We start from the raw sequence: 10435 nt of genomic DNA on the forward strand, positions 1-10435 counted from the left end.
TTTTTCTGGCTGGAATGGCAGAACCTAAAGCTGTTTGTTAACTCTCCTTGGCTATGTATTATAGTTGTTTTTCGATGCATAAAATAGTTCCAAGATGCATCCATGACTTATTTTTGGCGTTGCTCACTCCGTACTATAGGTAACTGATTTCTTAATTCCTTAATGCATACTGACTGCTGATCAAATTCAGCTACTGATAGATGCCTCCTGGCCTCTGGCTTCCTCAACAGCTATAAGGCATCAACTTTATTGAAGAATGTGAAAAGGTTTCTTAAGAAGAGCTTAAGAAAATACATCTTGCAGAACTAGCCAACGTGGTGCCCGATAGTATGGATCATCCCATCATCCCTGACTACTGACCATGCTGTCTGGGGTTGATGGGAGCTGTAGTTCAAAACATCTGGATGGCACCATGTTGACTACCCCTGGTGTACTCTGATTTATACCTACTTAGCATTCCCCATTGGTTGCCAGGGGACATTCTCTCAGGCAAGTGTGCATAGGACTGCAGTCTTAATGTGCCAGGATTGCCATCTGGCTAGGAATTTGTTGACACCACCAACCCTTCAATATCAGGTGGGAAGAAATATAATTCAAATCTGACTTCGTTTTACAATTTGAACACTTTCAATATTCAGTTTTAAAACCTGATTTTAAGGGATTATCACCTTGACTTTTAAGGATCAACTTATCAGATTCAGGGATATAAAAACAGGTTTAGATTGGTTGGGTGGAGTTGTGTTTTGTTGCAGTAGTACGATTCTTGCTGCTTTGCTATGATTTGTAGGAGAGGTACAGGAACCTTACAAGGCTACTTGGATAATGTTGGAGATGTGGTGGAGGTGGGTGAGAAATGTGGTCTATGTCAGCCATATTTCATGAGAATATCTTAGTACCATGAAAAATTATCATCACCACCCAGTTTGGGACTTGGGACAAAAGCAGAGCTTTGTGGCTTGAGGACATCTCTCAGAAATAGACCTACATGTAATCTTTCCTATGAAATAAGAAGAGAGCCAATGTAGTGTAGCAGTTATCGTGTCAGACTAGGAGCTGGGAGACCAGGGTTCAAATCCTCACTTGGCCAGGAGGCTCCCTGGGTGACCACGGACCTGCCAGTGCCTCCCAGCCTAGTCTACCTCACAGTGTTGTTGTTGGGCTTAAATGTGGAGTGAGAGAACCATGTAAACAACCTTGAGCTTCTTGGAGAAAGAAGTGGGCTATAAATGATGATGATGATAGTTATTCTGATATGAAGGTATACCCAAATAAAACTGACCAATCCTGTGTTTTAGGTATCTCAGGCCAAATGCTGACATACTTTCCACATATCTAAGATGAAATAAAAAGAGGTGCTTCAGAGGTATTTCATATTTAGTTTAAAGGAGTTGTCTTGGTAATCCGGTACGGAAGGATTAGAGAGCTGAAAGTGTTGAACAATACAAGCCTTAGCAGGGAATGCAGAAAGTATCTCCAGTGCTCCTGTGATGAACTTTAGGCAGAAACTTCAAAACTGAAGCTGCTTCTGGGAACACCAGAAATAAGTGTTCCTAAATCCCTGCCTTGAGCAAGTTGGTGGTGCTAATCCCACCAGGGTCAAAAATGCCAGCACAGGGGATAATAGAGGGAAGGGGCATGGCCCAGTGGTGGGTCAAATGGTTTGCATGCAGAAGATTCCCAATTCATTCCCTGAAATCTATAGGCAGGGCAGAGAAAGACTCTTGCCTAAAATCCTGGAAATCTTCTGCCAGTCAGTGCCAACAATAGGTGGATTATTAATCCAAAGGTATAAAACAGATTCCTAGGTTCTCCCCTACAACGTCTCAGAAAAACATTCCCCTGTCTTGCTGTTTACAATAGTGAATGATATTCACAGAACCTTCACTGGCAGGACAAATAGCAATTCAGACTTCCACCTAGTACTGGGATTGAAAGGTCTAGTAAGATTAGGAGCTAATATGGGAAATTCTGTTCATGATTTATAAAGAACTGCAAAAACTGGCTTGGTTGGAGTTTGGAGAAAGAGACAATGGAGTACCCAATCCCTGTGCATGCTAATGGTATCTGGACATCCACATTAAAACACGTATATTTATATATTTTTAAAAATCCCTCTCCCTTTTCTGTTTGGAGATATTCAACGTGGATGACAATAGAAAAGAACAACAAAGGAATAAAATGATTCCATCTCACCCTAAATATTAAAACTGCACTAAAAATTGCATAACTTGAAACAGATAACTTGAAGCACAAGTTGAAACAGATTCTGGTTTCTTATTTGTGGTTGCAATGGGACAATTGCTGTCTGGAAGCTGAGGGGGAAGGGAAGGTAACAGGTGGGAACATTTCACCAATGAGAGAGCCTTCAGACACACTAGGGGTAAGGAGCTGGCTCTGGCCAGAGGACTGGATGCTTCCGTCTCCTAGACCCCACAGCCCAACTATGACATGTGGGTGCAGCTTCCCACCTGCTAATCATCTGACAATACATGACAACTAAATACACCTTCCCATCACATGGCGGTATACAAATTAAATGTGAAATGAAATGCTCTGCTACAGTTTCTGGGTAAAACTCCTGGGCATGCTACACTTCTTTTCATCTCTAAAAAAAACAATATATATATACTTTGTATTGCCTTGTCTTGCAATTGGGAGACAATTGCAAGAAATGGGAAAAGCATCCATGATTATTTTTTTCGGGGGAGCAAGCAAGTATTGAGGCTGAACCCCCCCCCCCCAAACTACTTTACTGTCAAATCTTCTGATCAAGACATCTGCCCTGACATTGCGCTCCAGCAGCGATGGATGCCTGACTTGAACAGAGAGAAATACGAAGGCTATAAGCCACCAGGGACAGAGACCATCCAGGGCATCATCTGCTTAAGGTCTCTGTTTACCTTTTTATGAGTACAAGGACAGAGTGAAGACACAGCAGAGAAGAGACCACAAAAATTAATGGCGTAGGAGAAAGGGGGGAGGGGAGGGAATTAGTCATCCTCTAACAATGACTAGGAGAATATGGAAGGCAATGCATCAAAACGCAGCATATCAAAACCCAGAGAAATCAATTAAGGAAAGGAGCCAGAAAAGAAATGTCAGGGATATTCTGTGCCAGTAGGGCAAGGAGTATCTGCCAGTCAGGAAGGAGCATTATGAAGTAATGAGCCACAATTGCAGTTCTCCAGAAAGGCCTCCTAATGAACTGCTGTCTCTGAAACACTATTTTCTCCTATAAGCTAAGCCTGTTTAACAGGAATCATTACAGAAGGTGAGTCAGCCGTACAATACAATCCTATGCATGCTTCCTCAGAAGTAAGCCTCACTATGCTCAATGGGACTTACTGCCATGTAAGTGTGCTTACGTACAACTGTGTGCTTACTTACAGCCTTGAGAGGAGGGTGGGCTGTTTTACACATGGCATGCTACACTCTCTTAGTGCCTACATAGACCAGTTTCAAGGCACTGGTGTTCTCCCTGCTCCAGCCCTATAGAGCTGGGACAAGGAGCTGGGGGAAAGACGAATCATAAAGCCACAACAGGGCTGTGGTCTCCTTGGATAAGAAACACTGCTTGGACTACACTTAAAAGATGTATATTCTGACTTCCTATTTGCAGTAAGCAAACGTTCAAGGAGGCTTGCACCAAATCTTTCCTCTTAAAAACCCATCTAAATCGTTCACAACAAACAATATTCCTGTCTCAGAAATCATAAACCAAAAAGCACAATCTTACAGAAATTGTAGCCCAAGGATTATTCATAACCAGAGTCCTTCAAAATTCTCAGTAAATAGAGCTGTGTTTTGAACGGGGTGCTTCAAGGAAATCAGCAATGGTGCTTGGTGAATATATTGGAGAGTGGGGTGGAATTGTTCACAGACCTGGAGTGGGTGTGTGAGCAAGGAAGCCGGAGGCAGGCAAGGGAAGGGAAGAACAATGGCTTAGCAAAACCATCTCTCTCACACACACACTCCTCTTCTTCCTGACCTTATTCTGTATTCAACACTAATGTCTCATAACAAATGTAACTGATCTGTAGAAAATACTGTACAACTTGAAAAAAGAGACAAGGCATGTACTTTTGTAAACCAAGAAAATATTAAATAATTTATTTTTTTTAAAAACCCACACAGGGATTTTAGGCCTGTCTTTGGTGTCCCTGAAACTGGAATAATCAAAATGTAAAGGAAACCAAGAGGGAACAGCAAAATAGTGTGGCGCAGAACATTAAGCCTTAGTTACAATGAATGACAAGGCAGTAAGTTTTTAATACAAAACAAGGCTACAAAAACAACGCCAGAACCTAGAAGCCAAATGAGAAATAGATTATGAGTCTCCTTGGACTAGATAACCCTCCGGGTCCCTTCCAACTCTACAATTCTATGTTTCTATGATTCTCATAGTGAAGATTCAACATGATTATCATAATTGGCAAGGCCACTGCTGAGGGCAGGGCCTTGATAGGCTTAAATGGATTTTATGGGAATGTGGACTTGCTCTCTTAACACCCCACTAGACAGCCTTAAACTCCTAGGACAGTCACCAGTCTTTGGCCTCTTTGGCCTGGCTGGCTGGCAGCTGAAGTAGAAAGCTCCCCGCCGCCTCTTCGTTTAACCTGCAATGCCTAGAGAAGCTAGTCTCTTCCCTGTAAACTCTGTACGAACTGCTGGCAAAGAAGTCTCCCCTATCAGTGTCAACGAGGGAAACACCTTAGGATGAGGCAGCAAGCAACAGCAGTATCCGCTTGAGAGCTAGCTGAATGCCCCCTGTCTGCTCCCATGCTGGAACAAAAAGCCTCAAAGAAGCTCCTTTTAGATATCCTAGTTCTGAAGCATTTGTTCCTGCTACGTACGTGAGGCCCTTGCTTCACTCTGAGGCTTTCCTTCATTAATCTACCTTCATGCAACATCATAAATAACAGGCAACAAGAACTGCATAAGGGAAAGGTCTCTGCTATGGGACACAGAGTGAAGCTCAGAAAGCAAGTGAAATGGCACATGGCTGGTTCAATGTTGCCCGGGGCAATGATTTTTCTCTCAGCACTCATTCTTAAGGGCACCACCTCAAGGGAACCCATTACCAATGGTGGAGTTGTGGGCTCCAGTAAGATATCAAGCTCTCTGACCATTTGGTAACGCTATGGGTTCAGCAGCTTGCCCCTATCTAGTGGGCTCCCAAGAGCTTCGATAATATGAGAGGACTTCTAAAATCTGCTTTTCTTCCACTCCTAGCCTCTGCTTTCTGCAGACTTTCTGCGGCCTGAACATAGGGTTGTAGCCAATTATGCATTTTAAAAAAAATTAAAAATGTTTTTCCTTTTGTGCATATATTCATATTTATGCATCATCCTACCAGGCATGAGGGTTTTTAAAAAATAAAATGCACACACCCTTTTTTTCTCTTTCCCTTTCTCAGTTGTAGTCCACATAAGTGAAGGTACTCCCTCCACATAATATCCCATCAATCTGCACAACCTTTCACACCTGCCTCTACAAAACAAACCCAGTGCTACTCATACCTAGCTAATGAAACCAGTGGAACAAACCTCACCAACCCCTACTGAATAAGAGAAGAAAGCTGCCATTCCTCAGCAACCACAAAGCATGAAGGATCATTTGATTCCAAGTGGAGAACAGCTACTAGAGATCCCAAGAAAGGTAGGTGAAACAAGCACTCTTATCACAGTATGAGGAACAAAGGTTTTGCAGTCTGTATCTGACAATTGCTAGTTCTATCCATATGCTAGCAGCTTTCTAACAGTGAGCATGTACAAACCTATAGTGCCTTCTTTTGGTCATTCTTTACCAATACCATCAGTCATATGCTATTGTTGTTTAGGCTCCCTAAATATTCTGCAAGCAACTTCCTGCTGCGCTGCTGTTATTTTCGGCCCAGGATCCTGTCTAGTTTCTTCCTCTACGCCCGATCCTAAACTCAATTATGTCAGGACTCATTCCTGCAGTGCTGCTCACAGTGGTCATATGTCTTATTTGAGAGAGGACAGGCCACTATTTAAAGATGCCCTGTATTTTAGAGGTGAGGAACCCATGGCCCTCGTTGAACTCCAGCTCCCTTCAGCCCCGGTCAGCATTGCCCATGGTCAGGGAGGATGGAAGTTGTAACCGCAGGGTCTCCACCCCTGCTCTACTTGAAGGGCTGTCTAGTCCAAGTCCATTTTATAGAGAAGAAGGTCCTTAAAGTTCCCATCAACAGTGAACACATAAACAGCAGAGCAGAACGACCAGGCACTCAAATCAGTTGGTCACATTCTTCCCCTCTACACTGGTTTCTATTTAAATCATTTCTGAATTTGCATCTATGTATATTAAATGAGCACATGCAAAGTTTATGCAGATTTGCTCTCTTTTCTTTGGTGATGCATAAATGGGCACCCTAACTTACATCCACTTCACTTACCTGCACCAGCTAAGCAGATTTAGCTAAAAAGAGCAAAGACACAGGAAGTCACAGGTTGCTTCTCACTTACTTTTTGTTTAACTTTCACCTCCTCTTGTTTAGACTCCTAATAATGCTCCCAAGAGGCAAAAGAGAAGTTCAAGCAATAATTTGCCACTCTACTCAATTTCTGATGTAAAAACTAGATGAGAAAGGGAATTATTTCCTTTAAAAAAAAAATCAAGGAAGCATACCATGACAATATTTAGGGGTTGCATATTTCAGGATTTCTTCTGAAGAATAAATAACACTTGGGAAGTGGGTTGGAGTTGGGGTAATACATATGTAATACCTGCCTCTCAACCCCAATCATTTACAACAGATGACCCACAATCAAAAACTCATGGGGAAAACCTGTTTCTGATCCTGCAGATGGGAGAAGAAGCTTAGAGCTGCCAGTGCTTATTTTGGGACATGGCTCCTGTGCTTTTAACAGCTGTGTGACAGAATGACAACCAGCAGGAGATGCTTCTCCTGCCTGACACTGTATCACCACACTAGGAAAACATCCACTTCCTGAACTGCCTCTTATCTGCCTGCTAAACATACAGGAGTAAGTTGGCAGTTCTAAATAGACCATGTGCCACTTGTGTGCCTGTCGCTAGATCAGAAAGAGACAAGATTGAATGAACAAAAGGACGCTGGACTTTCTAGATTCAGACATCCAGTCTGTCACCTTCCTTTACACTTTGGATTGCTTGCAAATCGGCTGAACTATCACTGGCCAAATCAATCACAGCAATAGTAGCTATCTGTTCAGGGCTCCCATACGATCAGTGCCGCCTTCACAGTCAGCCATGCAATGTATTTTCACAAGCATCTGTATTGTTTTCAAGTTAATTCATACTTCAGGCTGGTCTCAGCATGCTTTCTCATCCTCTGCCCCCTTCCCCACTTATTCAGAGCAGCCTTCTTAACAGCTGTGTGTATATAAGTAAAGAGAAATGGACCAGGTGGCTTTGCTTGTAGCCAGATGGGCCAGTGACTGCATGGGGAGCAGAAATATGTTCAGTTTAAATCCATAAGGGTTTATGTGAAATGTGGTCTGGGTAAAGGACAGTGATCCAACGGCTAGCAGCTAAGCAGGCAGGACCTGGCTTGGAAAGAGGAAGGAGGCTGGTGTTATAAAGCTCCGACGCTTTGCAGAGTCTTGTGGACTGTGTAAGTGAGACCACGTTCTACTGGACTAGAGGGTTAGGGATCTGTTGCTGCCTTCATGGTGCCACAGGTTCTGGGATCAAAGCCTTAGCACCTACCAGGAGGAATTAGACAAATAAATGGCTCCTTTGGCAATGATATGTTTACTGATTATTATTGAATTGAAAAGCATAAACCAAATGCTGACCTTACAAGTTTTTATTTAAATTGTGCATCACAAACAAATGCCTGATCATGGAGCTCTGGAGTGTGTGGTCTATGCTAGAATATGCAAGCACTTCAGTTATTTGATCCAGAAAGCGATGGCTGAAGCTGCAAGCATCCAAGCTGCCTCTCGCCCACTCAGCTGCAAGAAACAACAACCCAGTAGCACCTACTGAGGAAGAAGGCTTTTCAGAAAACAGCAGCAAAACCCACTTTCTCAAAAGCATGTTGCACTAGCCTCAGTTGGCAGGCTGTCAATGCACAGCACACACAAACAGGTGTAGAGAAGAGGCGTTTGGCCCCGGCCCCACTCTTTACAGACATGCTGTGAAATGCAAAGGCTAGAATGGCATCTTATTGCCTGGGTCGGAGCATTAGCAGATGGTCGGACATGATGCCGGATGGATCTGGTGCAATCACAAGCAGAGATGCTCTGGATAGAAAGGGCAAACAGCTCTCATATTTAAAACTGTCGTTTTAGCAACTCATTCATTCAGCCTTGACGCCGAAGAAGTTGAAACTTGCATAGGTCAGGCCTGCACAACTTGTCACCCATCTCGTCAAATGAAGGCAAGTAGTGCAGCCTCCCAGGTTCCTGACAACTTTCCTCTCGCCCCCCCCCCAAGGCTCTTAGTAAACTTCCAGGCAGGAAGAAAAACCAAGTGAGTGATCTAGTGCTTGATGGGCTACCTTACAAAACTAAGGAGCTCCATTCAGCCTGGTGGGTCACAAAGTTGTCTGGGTTTGCTCCAGATCCGAATGAAATACAAAATCAGTAAAGATTGGGACTGTCTGGGCACTTATCCGTTCTGTTACCTGAAGGCGGCCATCCCATTAAGTAGCCCCCCTCCCACCCCAACAGCCTCTTCTACAGTTACTGTACATACTGCTCTACGAAGGGTGGGTGGGTGTCCAAAGTGGCTTAATAGCCTTGGAGAGAGAAAAATACAACACCCACACAGAGCAGAAGCCAGCGCTCCCTTCTCTCTGGAGCCCTAATGAGGAGACAGACTCTGCTTGCAGTAGGAAAACTCAAACTGATCCCATCCTATTGCTTCGCTCCCTGCCCTTGATCTCTTCCAGTTCAGGTGTGGGTGCTCGTTTCGACACCGCTTTCTTTGGTCACACCTACGTGGCACCGGTTCAGAAAAGCAAGTCAAAAAAGCTGGGCCCTCCTGCCACCACTTCTTCCGACACCCCTTGCAAAGCATCGCAGATAAACACGTTTTCAACAGGGACCGCACCCCATCCCGCCGCCAACCCTTCCCTTGTCACTGACTGGCGACGCTCTTGGGCACCTCTCCCTTGGCACCGGCAGCCCCTTCCCTGGCATCCGTGCCATGCCCGTGCCATGCGCCCACGCCAAACCCGTTGCCATCACTAGACAGCCCTGCTCGGGTGCGGCGGCGTGGCTGAACGACTGATGTCACGATCTCCATCTCTCTCTCGCTCCCCTCCCCCTAGACTGAAAGTTAGCTTGCACCTTCCGGAGCAGCCCAAATCTTGGGAACAGAGTCAGGGGAGCCTAAAAGGACACCCCGCGCCCCCTCCTCCTACCTTGGGCAGAGAGTGTGGCTGGATCGGCACGTGTATGCGCGTGTGGCGTGCCTGGGCGAGGAGAGCCCGGGAGCTCTCGATGCAGCAGCAGAAGCAGCAGCAACCTTCCTCTCTGCCGCCTGCCCTCCTTCTGCAGGTGAGCCTTCGCCTTGTGCTGCTGCCTGCCTGCCTGCCTGCCTGCCTGTGTTATGTGTGCGCGCCCTGAGCCACTGCAGCATCTCTGCATTAGGATGTGCTCCTCCCTTCCCCTCCCTTTCCCTGCGCGCTCCCTCTCCGCCCCCCCCGCAACGTTCCAGGGACCGAGAGAGAGAGAGAGAGAGAGAGAGAGAGAGAGAGAGAGAGAGAGAGAGATGGGGGCACCCCCTCCCTCCCCCCTCTCCGCTGTTACCTCATTTGCCTGGACCAGTCAGCGCCTGCGAGAGTGACTTGCAAGCAGCATCCATAATGCGTGGTCTTCCTCAGCTGGCGCGGCTGCTCCCAGCTCAGACGGTCCCTTGCAACACTTGGGTGGGCGGGAGGTCGGCTTGCCCTGGGCGCACCCCGTGGTGAGGGCTGCGGGGGGCGGAGGACGGGGACATATGGTCGCGCGGGGCACGAGAGGAGGGGAATCTCCGGCTCGGCCCCTCCCCTGCCCGTTTACATTCTTAGGCAATTCGAGATAGCGGGGAAAAAATCCAGACTTCCAACCCCGCCCACCTCCGGCAAATATTTAATTCCATAATTGCGTGTGTGGCACAGGATATAATTTGCGGCGTGCAAGGGCCAGCCTCGGAGGCGCACATCCTGCTGAAAGGCGATTTCCCATCTCTGGCTGGCATTCTGCAAGTGCTGCTGCTGGGCCTGTTTACCTGTATCATAGGAGCCAACTATTAGGGGCCAAGAGGCATATGCTCCCCCTAAAATATTTGAGGGAGCCACCCCTCCCCCAAAGTTGATGGGCATTGCCATTCAAATGGTGTGCATGCACCACGTTATGTGGGACAGGGCTTACCTGGCCTCCCCAATATTTTATTCTAGTTGGTACCCTTGACCTAAATCATCTATTATCTATTTCTATCT

The 10435-nt window shown here is 45.9% G+C and overlaps 1 protein-coding gene across 8 annotated transcripts in view; it reads right to left on the minus strand.

The window, feature by feature from the left end:
* Positions 1-10024, minus strand: part of CNTN2 (contactin 2) — a 66397-nt gene extending 56373 nt beyond the window's left edge. For 2 of the 8 annotated variants that reach the window (XR_014566036.1, XM_083745946.1), the window contains exon 1: positions 9765-10022. The gene's annotated coding sequence lies outside the window, so the exon portion shown is untranslated. Of the gene's footprint in view, positions 1-9376; positions 9626-9764 lie in introns of those variants that run through there. The other 6 variants (XR_014566037.1, XM_083745945.1, XR_014566038.1 and 3 more) reach the window with 4 other exon arrangements.
* Between the last annotated feature and the right edge of the window lie 411 nt (positions 10025-10435).

Source organism: Podarcis gaigeae (genome assembly GCF_964106915.1).
Source record: "Podarcis gaigeae genome assembly, chromosome: 6".
NCBI classification, from domain to species: domain Eukaryota; kingdom Metazoa; phylum Chordata; class Lepidosauria; order Squamata; family Lacertidae; genus Podarcis; species Podarcis gaigeae.